Source organism: Pantherophis guttatus, chromosome 1 (genome assembly GCF_059756535.1).
Source record: "Pantherophis guttatus breed Tessera chromosome 1, ASM5975653v1, whole genome shotgun sequence".
NCBI lineage: Eukaryota > Metazoa > Chordata > Lepidosauria > Squamata > Colubridae > Pantherophis > Pantherophis guttatus.
Window position 1 is genome coordinate 206,581,938 of NC_142063.1, and position 13,588 is coordinate 206,595,525.

The following is a 13,588-nucleotide window of genomic DNA, read 5'->3' on the forward strand; positions in this document are numbered from 1 at the left end:
GGCCTCCTTAGCCTCCGCCCGAAAGCGCCTTTGCGGATCCGGCTGCGCAAGCAGCGTAAAGGAAGGGGCCGCTGCCTTCTGATTGGCAGTTTTCTCAAAGCGGGGAGAGGGCGTGGCGGGCGTGGCTAGGGCGCGGTGCGAGAGGCAGAGCGGGGAAGGCGGAGCCTCTGGATGGGGCGTGGCGGGGGTGGAGAAGGCGCGGCAGCTGAGCGACGGCGGAGGTATGTTTTTTTTTTTTAAACGTTTAATTTCAATTCGAGCAAATGTCGCTTTTTTTTGGCCGCGTCACAGCAGCGGGGTGGGCGTAGGTGCCAGAAAGAAGTGGGAGAGGGAGGGCTGTTCCAACGTATTTTCCAAAGCACTAGAAGGCAAAAGCGAGAAGCAATGGATGGAAGCTAATCAATGAGAGGAAAAACCTGGAATAATTAAGGAGGAACTTCCTAACAGTGAGGACAATTCACCAGTGGGCTTTGCCTTCAGAAGTTGTGAGTTGCTAGTGCTAACATCACTGGAGGTTTTTAAGAAGACACTGGACAAACATTTGTCTGAAATGGTACAGGGTCTCCTGCTTGAGCAGGGGGTTGGACTAGAAGACCTCCAGGGTCCCTTCTGGCTCTGTTGTTATTATTATTATTATTATTATACACAAAATGACAATATACACAGCAAACGAAATAACCATGCTGGATTTCGTATCCCAAATCACTAGTCGAACACTTCCCAAGCATTTAGGACTGTGTGATGTATTGGCAGATTATTATTATTATTATTATTATTATTATTATTATTATTATTATTATTATTATTATTATTATTAATAATAATAATAATAATAATTCCTTTTACTTTGGAAAAAGTAAAGAATTCATTATCCCTGGTCAGATTTTTGCTTTCATTCTGCTCAAACCTTTCCTTACATATTATCTCTCAGCGAAAGGGGCCGCATGTTGTTAATATTTCAATGGTAGTTGATAGCCAAAGACATCTGTACTTCAGTCCATACTGTTATAATTTAGCCCATACCAGGTTATGCTGGAGATGAAGCCCAGCAGCCTTGAAATAATCTCAAAAAGTTTAAAAACCATGAGTTAGAGAAGTATTAGATTGCCTGTTAGGAAGAATCCTCACGTTTACTGTAAGATTGTAATAACATAAATAGAGTGTCCCATTGTATTTCTGCAAAATTTGTTTTTCAGGGTTACTAAGTCTTTGCTGTAGATGAATTTTAAACAGGAACGAAAACATACATGTCAAAATAAAAATAAAATACAGGTAGTCCTTGATTTATGAGCACAATTGAGCCCAAAACTACTGTTGTTTCATTTGTTAAGTGAATTTTGCCTCATTTTACAACTTCTTGCCATAGTTGTTAAGTGAATCGTTGCAGTTGTTAAGTTAGTAACACGGTTGTTAAGTGAATCTGGCTTCCCCATTGACTTTGCTTATCAAAAGGTAGCAAATGGTGATCACATGACCCCCCAGGACATGGCAACCGTCATAAATATGAGTCAGTTGCCAAGCATTCAAATTTTGATCATGTGACCAAGGGGATGCTGCAGTGGTTGTAAGTGTGAAAAACGGTCATAACTCACTTTTTCAGTACCGTTGTAACTTTGAACTGTCACTAAATGAACTATTTTAAGTCAAGGACTACCTGTATAAACTCAGTGCAACCTGGGTAATATTTCTTAAGCAGATGGTGATGTAGGACACTATTTAAAGTTAGACTCACTTCATGTTACATGATTGATCACCTTCATCATGTCCCCATCTGAGTCTTTTTTTTTTAAGCTACGGTCCCAAACAGTGGTGGGATTCAATTTTTTTAACAACAGGTTCTGTTGTTTTTGCCTCAATGTGCATCACTTTACATTAAGTTGAATTAATGGTCCATCAACTGGTGGACCTTTCATCCAGTTAAATATATTCTTCTGCAATCCTTCAGTAGCTTTGATTTTTTTAAAAAAAAATCAGCCTGCACAGTTTATATTGTCTGAAAATTTGGTCAGCCTACTGCTTATCCCAAGAGAAGATAGTTTATAAGAAGTTTTAAAAGCACCATTTTGAATACAGATCCTTGAGAAATTCCATTTCTTAATAATCTCTATTGCGAAAATTACCCATTTATTCCTCCATTTAACTTTTTGAAGCCATTTAGAAATTCATAAAAAGACAGATTATCTTATTCCATAACTGCTAAATTTACTCAGAGCCTTTAATGGAGAATACGGTCAAAAGCTTTTGAAAATCCAAATATTCACAGTTAAACTTGTAAACAAGACATAATATTTTGCCTTCTGCATTATTACAGGGACATTACTCTAAAATCCCTTTTAAAAAACATGTTTGCCCATGTGAAACTGGAGATGTTGAAATAATGCAGCATGTGTTATTTTATTGTACCATCTATAGATATATTTGTAATAGCAATAGCAATAGACTTATATACTGCTTTACAGTGCTTCACAGCTCTCTCTAACTGGTTTACAGAGTCAGCATATTGCCCCCAACAATCTGGGTCCTCATTTATAATGGATGGAAGGCTGAATCAACCTTGACTCTGGTGAGATTTGATCTGCCAAACTGTTGGCAGCTGGTGATCAGCAGAAGTAGCAGTAGCAGGAGTGCAGTATTGCACTCCATGGCTAATACCTAAATCCTGCCTCTTTTACATCAGTACCCTGGATGGTACGACAAAACGTAGGTGACCATCCTTTTCTTGGATTGTAAGCCAGTTAAACTCAGATTGTAGCAAAACATTGGTGCAGAAATTATGAAAATTAGGCATCAATTGGTGAACGGTCTTCCATAATTTTAATATTTTAATTTCATCTATTAAAATTGCCTGTGTTACTCTAGTTTCATTTAAGACTTTTTAGCTGTTTTCAGTTGTATCTTTTATCACTCTCCGTTAGCTATAACAAAGGTTCATTTACTCATTTGATCACTGTTATTGATCATTTCCCTCCATGTGTCTGCTGAAACCCTCCAAAAATGTTTGCAAGTTCTTGCGAATTTAAATTGTGGAATCTATACCCTGTTTCATCCAAAATAAGACATCCCCTGATAATAAGCCCAATCGGGCTTTTGAGCGCATGGCAATAAGGCCAAGTGCTTATTTCAGGGTTCAAAAAAATATAAGATAGAGTCTTATTTTCAGGGACACATGGTAGGTAATCCTCACTTAACGGCCATTCATTTAGCAACCATCCAAAGTTAACGGTGGTGCTGAATGAATGGTTCTAACATTAGTCACGTGATAAAAATTTGACACTTGGCAGCCCGCCCACATTTAAGATCACAAGGGTGCTTCAACTCCACCTATCTTCCCCTTCCCCCATCTCTGCTTTGGCTGCCACGTACAGTGGCACTCCTTGGTGGTAGTTCTAGGACTAATGCAGCCTTAAGCAGTCTCAGCTGGCTGTCCCGAACCCTGATCTCTACTTCAGCTCCAGTGCTCCCACCATTGGGGAGTGCTGTCTCAAGCCCCATATCGTGGTCAGCCACCCCAGGGCCACAGCACAAAGTGGCAGCTCCTCCCAGCACTCCACAGCAATCTGACTCCTTTTAAGGAAAAAAAAATGATAGCATCAAAATATAATTTAAAAAACCATTTTTATTAAAAATAAGAAACAGGGAAATGTAAAGCTCCCTTTTTAATTTTAGGGAATTAAATGCCAACAATTATAAGTGGATTCGGTGAAGTATTTAGCACCCATAACCATGAACAGCAGTTTAAACATCAGTGTCCCACACAATAGTACAAAAGAGAAGTTAAGATTGCTGAGCAGCACATGCAATGAGTCACCAGTTCATTTTTGTCTGGAAATGTTCCACATTACACAAAAAAAGAACCGCACAATCCCACAGAGCATTTGTAGCAAGCATATATATAGAGACAGTAATGATAGATACTATATTAAAATTTCTGAAACCTTACAGCATGTAATTATGCGCATATTAAAATAAAGCATAGAATTCTGATGGAGAATTCTAGCTAAACCCATAGAGCTATAATTTGGGGATAAACGGATAAGGAATATTTATTTTCTGCAGTTGTTTCTGTCTCACTTTCCTATTAGTTTCAGAATGATCTTCCTTCATCTCTTTCTCTCCCAGAAATTTCTGCAAAGATCTCTCTACTAGACCAAAGACTGAAGAGCAAGTTGACTTTAGAATGCATTCCATCATTAATTGTTTAAAACATTTATATACCCAATTCTGAATTTAAAGAATTTAAAGAATAACCATTTAAAAACTATAAAAGTAAACATTCTCCTTTTTCAGAGATTTACTACCTCCATCTTTGCTTCCCTATGTTTCAGGATCTTCTTTGATCTCCCCCAGATCTGTTTTCTGGAAAAAAAAACTTAGTGAAGAAAGAAGAGATTTATCTGGATACATGGTGCCCTTCTTGTCTATTCATTACCAGTTGGTTCATTTTCCTTACTTTATGGAATACATTCGAATTGAAACCAAATTATTGGGATTTTAAAAACCCTCCAGGTACTAAGAAGAGATTGGGTCCTTTTGTTGTATCATTTTAGTCTTTTCATTATCCGTTCCCTCATTTTTCGAAGTTGCCTTTTGTAATCAAAGATTTCCATTTTGTTATCAATCAATTTGCCAGTTAGTAAACTGTTGGAGAACAAGTTTTCAGAAACCATAAAGATCAAAGAGTTTTCTGCTGCCAGGTCTAAAAATAAATACTTTTTTTTCTTAAAATGTGAGCAAGAAAATTAGAGAAATTTACCTAACTTTATTAAAATTTATATTAACCTTGGAGTATTTCACAGAAACTGGTGTTTGGATTTCACTTGCATGCTTGATGCTTGTTGAATGTTTTCAGATTAGTGTGGGAGAGGTTGTATTGACATACTGTAGTGGTAAGCCATTTATTATTAATTCTATTATATCCTGTGTGATATCCTTGAAAATGTATTAAGCCTTCAAACAAAAATATATGAGAGTTTTTAGAAGTATGAAAAGCAATCTTGAGAAGCTCTTTGAACCCTATCTTCTGCCAATTTAGAGTTTAAATAATGCTCTGAATTCTGCCTACACATTTTGCTGTCCATAGATTAACAATACATGTTATTAAGAGCCAATTTCAGACAAGCATGCTAATAACTACAGGTTAAAGCAGTGACTCACTATTGTGAGAGAAAATTACAGAGTTGCACATTCTCACATAAATGCAATCATTAGCAAAACATTCTTAATTGAGTAAGCTAAGTATGCATAAAGTAGGGCTACCAGATCTGAGCTGCAAAGAGCTTTCTTTTGTCTGGTCATCCAGATTTTTTTCTGTTTATATCTGATACCTTGAGAGATTTTGATTGTAAACCAATACCATGAATGATATAGAAAACTGCTTTGCTCCAAGTCAGATCAATTGTCCATCTAGTCCAGTACTGGCAATAGTAAAGGCAATACACTTGGAATTCTGGATTTTAACTAGAATTTTTTTTTCTGCAAAGCATGTGCTCTATTACTGAGTTATCACCTTCCCTTATCTGGGGAATAGATGTAAGTCCTGTCAGATATAGTGAAAGTAATTGTATATACAGTTGCAACAGAAATGAAATTCAGGTGATCCAAGCTTTAACATCTTGAAAGTTTGGTCAAGAGCCTCTTGATCAAACCTACAATTTGAAAGTGCTCTGTTGGCAATAAACTCCAGAGAAAATCAATAGAACTTAGTTCGAACAGATGTTTTCTGTAACAGGTCACAGCCTTTCCACATATAAAAAAGCAACCAGAGGATCAACAATATATCAAAAAAGAAGAAGAAGCTGCTGCTTTGGTGACAAAGAGACATTGGCTGCAAACTATTCTTGCTGAAAATAGTCACTGTACCTATTTTGCACTCTATTGTCCCAGGATTTATTTTTTAAAATTTTATTGCCACTTCACCCAACAAAATACAAAACTGGGAAGAGTTATTTCATTCTGTTGATGAAGAAGGCTTATGTCATAAATTTGCTTGGGATCCAGGTGCTAAGACTGTCATTTTTTGCTGCAACTGGCTAATAAGACTATCTCTCTGAAAGTTTATTGGTCAGCTGTCCCAACCTGGTCAGTTAGAAAAGAAAAGGCTATTGAGTCCATTGCTAGTGAAAGAACACTTTACTAAAGCCAAGTAGTTCCAGCGTAGCAAATCTGAATCTAATTTTTGATGCCAAAATCATCTGGTTAACTCTTCCCTTTTCCCCACCGTTCCCTCTGGATGTCTCCTATTGTCCAATTACATTCAAACAAATTGTTTTGTTAACAGTCTCTGGTTTGGCAGGCTGGAGAGTGTTGTATTACATGGTGTGACCTTGGACCAGCCAGTAGCTCTCATGGGATGGCACAGTGAGTAGTTTTGATTCCCCCTTATCCCAACTCCTTGCCTCCCCGCAGCTCCCTCTCCCTCTGCAGTAGACTGGCATCTGACAAGGATGGCTGCTGCAGCAGGATGACAGTCCTGACATTATTGTACTTAGGTGGTAAACATGGAAAGGGGGGAAATGAAAATGTCACCTAATTATTTTTATATGGTATTACAGCTTGACTGTTTGGAAGAAGCAAGAGAAAGGAGGATAGGTGAGCAAACAAAAGAGGAATTAAGAAGCCCATTGAAAAAAAAGGGAAGGCGAACTGATCGCTAAACTATGTTTGCAAATGGATTTCAAAGCTTATTTCACAAAATTGGGGAAAATATGAACAAGGAGGATTAAGAAAATTTTCAATGATTTTTTTTTCTGTTAGAATAATGTATGCAGAAGACAAACTATTGTGCCTACTCTCTGGAATAGCATCCCCCCAAAATCTTTATTTCCTCCACCCACACCACTAACATTTAGAAAGCAATTGAAAGCTTGCATGTTCTCCTAAGCCTTGGGACAGCATGATGGCCACTGTGGGATGTTTTGGTTGTTGTGATGTCTCCTTTGGACAACTCCTCTGAATCTTCCTCAGAAGCCAGCTCGAGGGAGAATGAGATCATTCCTGGCACATTGGGAATTACTGACCTTGAACTGCGAGCAGAACAGGCTTCAACTCGGGACAGCTTGCAGACCAGTGAAGAGGATGGAGAGGAACTGCCTGCCATGGTAGATCTCAGATCATGTAGGGCAGAGAAATGGCGGTCTGCCAGATAGCTTGGGAAAAGGCCCCGCCCCTCTTGATGGGCTGCACCGGGAGCTATTTAGCACAGCAGGCAGAGGGAGACGTTGCTGGAAGCAATGTGTGTGGGTTGTGGCTGTGTGCTCATTTGTGTTTCCTGAGATTCAGAATTTCTATAATCCATGAGCTAACATGGGGAAAGACAAATAAAACCCTCTGTAAATCCCACTGACATGTGAGTGTGAATGAGTGGGGCAGCACAGTTGTTTATACTGTTTGGCAGTAACAATTATTCTTTCCAATTAACTCATTTACAAAGAATGGCAGATGAGTAATATTTTCAAACATGGTTCCTAAGCCTATCTTGGGACATTTTTAAAATCATTTCCTAGGGACAGAATCTCCATTAAAGCAGTGTCATTCTGTTAGGAGGAGAAACATATGAAGAGAAGGGAATATTTCCTACCAACTGGCTGTAGGCATATTAGTTGGATAAAAGAACTGATGTAAGATACAGTAGAAAATAGCTGAGGTTTTTTTTTTAAACCTGCCATTAATCTACTTCCATGCCAAAGGCTAGATATATGAAAGCTTAGAGCTTTATGCCTTCTATTTCCAATTTAAGGTGGTGATGTCTGCTTAGATACGTCCTTTACCTGGACTGATCTGTGAGTGTATTTCTGGCAGGTAGAAGGATATATTTAAGCTCTCCTGCCAGAGAGATCTTACAGTTCAGATGGCCTCATTGGATGAAATTGAACACAAATGTATGAACTATAGATGCCTATGTCATCTGCTTGACACCTGTTGATTATATAAGGCTACGGTCAGTAGAATTTGACTTGTTTCAGAAGAAAATTCTTACTATATAATCCAAATAAAAAGACTTTGGTGCATGAATGTTACGGCAAAAATTACTGCCAAATAGTCCTAACCATGTGGACTGCCAGAAAATTACTATATTATAAAAAAAAAAAACCCAGCATTTTGCATGTACTTTACTTCTATAAAGTAGGAGGGTTATTGCAAAGCTTGATATTAGGCTGATTGTTTCTTCAGATTTGATTACAAGCACCATGTAGCTGCAAATGCGAATAGTTACGGCAACTATTCAGTTATTACTGGAATAATTGATAGACTGTCTTAATAGGCTATGATTTGAATCAGGATTATAGGATTATTATTATTATTATTATTATTATTATTATTATTATTATTATTATTATTATTATCTATGTGGAGCATATGAGAGAACCAGTTTGGTGTAGTGGTTGAGGCATCAGACTAGAAATTCAGGGACTGTAGGTCCTAGTCCCATCTGGGGCAGAAGGGTGACCTTGGGCCAGTCATGTTCTTTCAGTCCTAGAAAGAAGGCAATGGCAAACCACTTCTGAGAAACCTTGCCAAGAAAACTGCAGGTTTTTGCTCAGGTAGTTGCCAGGAGTTCACACTAATTCAAAGGCGACCCTTCCTCCTCAAAAAAAAATAAAAAATCATATGGAGCCTATGTATATTCCTATGAATTTGCCTTAAGTTGGCTAAAACCAGGGAAATGGTGCAACATGGCAGATGAAAGGAGGCAGGAGCATCCTATCCAGACACCCTCTTGTCAAGAAATCCCAGAATCTTCTGCTGCATCTCAGGGCAAACTAACAACATAGACTGCAACAATCCTATTAGTCAAGGTGACTAGGGATCAGAAGAGAATGCAAAGGTTATCTGGCAACAAAACATCCACCCCAGCGAAAAGCCTGCAAAAAGCTATTCACTCCCTATGTATAAACCAGCATGTTTTTTGACCCGGCATGTTTGTATAAAATTTTATGTTTGAAATGGAGGGGGGGGGTTGTCCAAGAATTGTACAAAATACATCAAGAAATTGCAGCTTCCTGCACTATCACCAGCGGAACTGCAGAAAAACTGTGCTACTCTGAACATCATACATTTTAAGAAGATACCATATTTTTTGGACTATAAGACACACTTTTTTGTCTCCCAAAAAGGGGTGAAAATGTCTGTGTGTCTTATAGACCAAATATTGCCGAAGCCTCGCCCACCCACTGGTCGTTTTTTGCCCTCCGCATGCCCCATTTTCGGGCCTTTTTTTGGCCTGTTTTCAGGGGGTTTTTTCAGCCTATTTTTGAGGCTTTTTTCAGCCCGTTTTTCAGAAAAAAGGGCCCAAAAAAACTCAAAATGAGCCAAAAAAAAAAAGCCTCAAAAATGGGCCAAAAAGCGTCAAAAGCGGGCCAAAATAAAGCCCCGAAAATGGGCCAAAAAAAAGGGCTGGAAAAGGCCCCAAAAAAGCGCCAAAATGGGGCGCATGGAGGCCAAAAACTTTTTTTTGTTGTTTTCCTCTTCCATATTTAGGTGCGTCTTAGTCTGGTATGTCTTATAGTCCAAAAATACGGTACTTGGTTGATGCCTAGGATGCTGGCATCAACCATCAGTGCCAGTCAATGATATTTGTGATACGTTTTTAAATGTTCAGTTGACTGAGTTTCATGTTTAATAATAATAATATCATCTTATCAGTGGCCGCAGCAAAATCTCATAAACTGATTATCTACAACATTATGATCGAGTTGTCAAAATCATACAAGGGAAGTTTTGCCAGAAGATTGGGCTCAAATGCAACAAAAATTACTAGAATCTTGTGGGGATTTTGAATCCAAACAGACAGACATCTGGTCCACAACACACCTGACATCACTATTGTGGAAAAGAAAACAGTCTGATTCAGTGATGTTGCATTACCAGGTGATGAATGAATTGAAGAGAGACAACTAGAAAAAATAATGAAATACTGCGATCTGCAAATTGAAGTTCATTATTGTGTAGGAAGAAATCAATGGTTGCACCAATAGTAATAGGAGCCCTTGAAGCAATATTGAAAGGGTTACCTAGATACATGGAAACTTTTAACTTATCAGACCTGAATATTCTGATTTTGCAAAAAACGACTTTACTCGGAACTGCCTGTCCCAGACTGTGAATCGAATTGAAGAGTGTGGCAAAATCGCACAAACTGATTTCAAAGCTAGTTGCTAAATTAATCCACTGGTCATTATGTAAAAAATACACCCTACCTGTATCCAAAAAGTCATGGGAACATAAAGTGGAAAAAGTTATTGAAACTGAGATGGTGAAGATCCTGTGGGACTTTTGAATACAGACGGATCGTCATTGTTGTGGTCCGCCAGCAGCCTGCGGAGCTGGCAGCGGAGTCAGACAGCAGTGAGGCTAAGGAAGAACATGGGCCAGTCCTGGAGGCTGGGGAAGGCCCGGATGAGGGCTGTGTGTCAGAGGCAGAGATATGGCCATCTGGGAGTGAGGTGCGGACTCCAAAGCCTCCAGAGACTGATTTGAGTGAGGCAGAGGAACAGGAGGAGCCTGTTCCTAATGCACGCATGAGAAGAGCTGCCAGAAGGCAAGAGCAGCTCAAGCAAAGAGGACAACTCGGGAGTAGGGCCAAGAGATTATTGGCCCCTCCCATAAGGCTTAAAACAGACCAGCAACGGCATTTTGGGTTTGCTGGAAAACAACATTGGTAGCTTCGTCGTCTTCTTAGTTTATGTCTTGTATTTATTTTTGTATCTGTGACTTCTGAACATTTGCCAAGAAAGGCCTTTGGCAGTTTGCCTAATTGGACCAAGGTTTGCAATAGAACTGAAGAATTTGTGTTGGGAGGAATTTGCTTTAATTTAGTTGAACGACGGTGGGAATGAAGTAATTCTCAGCTGCTTGAATAAAGTTTGTTTGTTTTTTTCACTGACTGATTTTCCTACTACTTACTTGGGCCTGGGTCACAACAGTCATTTGGAACACAACATGCCAGATATCACAGTTTTCAAGGGATGAAGCATACAATTTATTGATATCGCTGTACCAGGAGATGCCAGAGTTGAAGAAAAAGAACTGGAAAAAATCATGAAATATCACGACCTGCCCATTGAAACTACACGGTTACGGATGAAACATGTAACAGTGATACACATTGTCATTGGGGCACTCGGTACCATGTCCAAGAATTTTACAAAACACATCAAGAAATTGCAGCTTCCTGCAATAACACCAGAGGAACTGCAAAAAACTGCGCTACTCGGAACATCGTATATTTTAAGAAGGTACTTGGTTGATACCTAGGATATTGGCAGCAACCCGTATCAACCATTAGCACCAGTCACTCGTGACACATTTTTAAATGTTAAGTTGACTGAGTTTCATGTTTAATGAATAAAAATGATGATGATGATGATGATGATGATGATGATGATGATGATGATGATGATAATAATTAAAAAAAATCATGCATTTCACAAAGGACAGAACTGAGTTTTTATCGTAACCACTTTTCTCTAGGGGTTTCTTTTGTGAACTAAAGCCACTAGATGGCAGACACATGTTTAGAAAAAAAAATGTTGACAAAGCTACTGAGGGCTTGAACATGCTTCGAATAGATATTTCAGTTAGTATTTGTGTTTAGTGTATTTTATAAAATATATACAGAAGCTGTAAATCTGCTACTTTTTTGTCATCTCTGTGATGGAGGATAGGAATCAATCCTCATCTGTTTTCCTACTTTATAGGATTTATGGGTCTCAGTATCATTATTGGGGTTGGTCCGCATTTTGTTGTTTTCCCTCCTTATATGAGACCCTGTTCTTACTACACCAAGATATGAAAACAATGTTTTTGTGTTGCACAGTATAGAGAATAGTTGCTGTAAAATAAAACTAAGAGAAGGGTGTTCCAGCTGCGTAACTTCATGGCATGCCCCTTATAAAGTCAGGACCTGCATTGGCAAATATCTGAGGTAACCTCCAGAGAAATTAAGTTGGTTAACCCTGGGAGTTAATAGTAGAAGGTTCACAGAGCAGTAGCAATCATTTTAATTTTGTTTATTGCCTTTACCCAAAACTGTTATCACCCCACTGATTTCCCCCCCCTTTTTTTTTTTTTGTATTTTTCCTATATTTTAAGAGTAGGTTATCAGACACCAAGAGACAGGCAGCCTCCAAATTGTGCAAATAGAATAAATGAAATGAACTTTTTGAGAAAATCTATATAAGCAGTTGAACTTTTTTGCTCCTAGAAATTTTAAGTAGTCATTTGGCTGTTGTTTGGTAATAGTAAATGGAGTAGCATCAGCTAAAAGGTCCTGAGTTCAAATTTCTTCTCAGCCATTAGCTTATTGGTAACTTTTGATAAGGCAATTTTTCTGAGGTGCTCCATACCCATTTGTAATACAGCTGTAACTATCTATCATAGAAAGATTATTGAAGTGCTACACAGAGAGGAAACTATTCTTTTCCATTTGGGCATTGATTGCATAGCCATCATTTTTCTGTAAATGAACTCTCCATGAATTATTCCCATAGTGACCCTTTAGGCTTGGTTGGGCTGAAAGAAAATGACCAGTCCATAGTGATCCAGCTAAACTTTTTTCTGACTAAATATTGGAAACGTTTAAAGAGCTCTTCTTTATCAGGTCAAAGATACAATTTTTTTTCTCCTTTTTTATCTCTCACTATTATAACTAGATTTATTTCATAATCTAGGTTCATTGAGTCTACCCTCCACTTTAAAGTTTTGTTTAATTCTTAATAGTGTTATTTGATCAGCACGTTGGATACTTCAATTTTAGATGACATGATCAAATTGAAATATTTCCAGGATGGATGGTTGAGAGAGACTTTCTGTTCCAGGAACTGTGCATTTATTTATTTTCTCTGCCTTTCTGTTACCAGTGAATAGGAAGCCTTTTCCATTTATCCCATGATTATTATGTTTCCTCTAGAGTTTCCAGGGAAGGACTGGTGTAACCAAGTAAACAAGGATGATTCCAATCTGCACAGTTGTTGATACAAAGAACTCTGGATCCCTGAGTTAATTCCACATTCTCATTGTAGAATGTACATCTGTAGAGAATGCTGTAAAAATAAATATTTTCATCATTATTGAGCGCCTATTTTATTTTATTTTATTTGTCAAACATGCACAAAGTAGCAAGTAGAAGTATGAACGTAAACATGAACAAAGGAAATAAATACAGATAAATGGGGACCCTAGGTAGGCTATGTAATCTTGCTGGGTTTCATGGAAAAAGGAGTGAAAGTAAATAATTTTAATGGTTAAATTATTGGGAAATGATCCAATATTTTCTGAACTCAGTCATTCTGCTACGTTCTCTGTTGCTAAAACAGAACATGTAACTTGGGAAGGGGACAAGGCCTGTGGTTTAATTGAAAATATAAAATAAATGTGCTTAACATAATCATTCTTTCAAACTTTTTTTCTGCTATGTTACATATTACAAATGTAATGTAGAAACTCAGTGCCTACCCCTCTTAGAAGAATGAAATATTTTGGGAAATATTAAAAAAAGACAGAATATTATATTTCTCCAAAGAGACAAATGGAAAATCTTTTTTTAGAGGCAGAAAGCAGCCCCCACTTTGCTTAATAGCCCACAGTAGAT

General features: G+C 38.1%; 1 long non-coding RNA gene across 1 annotated transcript; it reads left to right on the top strand.

Moving 5' to 3' along the window:
* The first annotated feature begins 150 nt into the window (after positions 1-150).
* Positions 151-13,067, top strand: LOC117674282 (uncharacterized). Its single transcript, XR_015731286.1, has 4 exons — positions 151-221; positions 4,326-4,506; positions 6,278-6,357; positions 12,908-13,067. It is a non-coding gene; the product is annotated as an uncharacterized LOC117674282 (long non-coding RNA).
* The last annotated feature ends 521 nt before the right edge of the window (positions 13,068-13,588 follow it).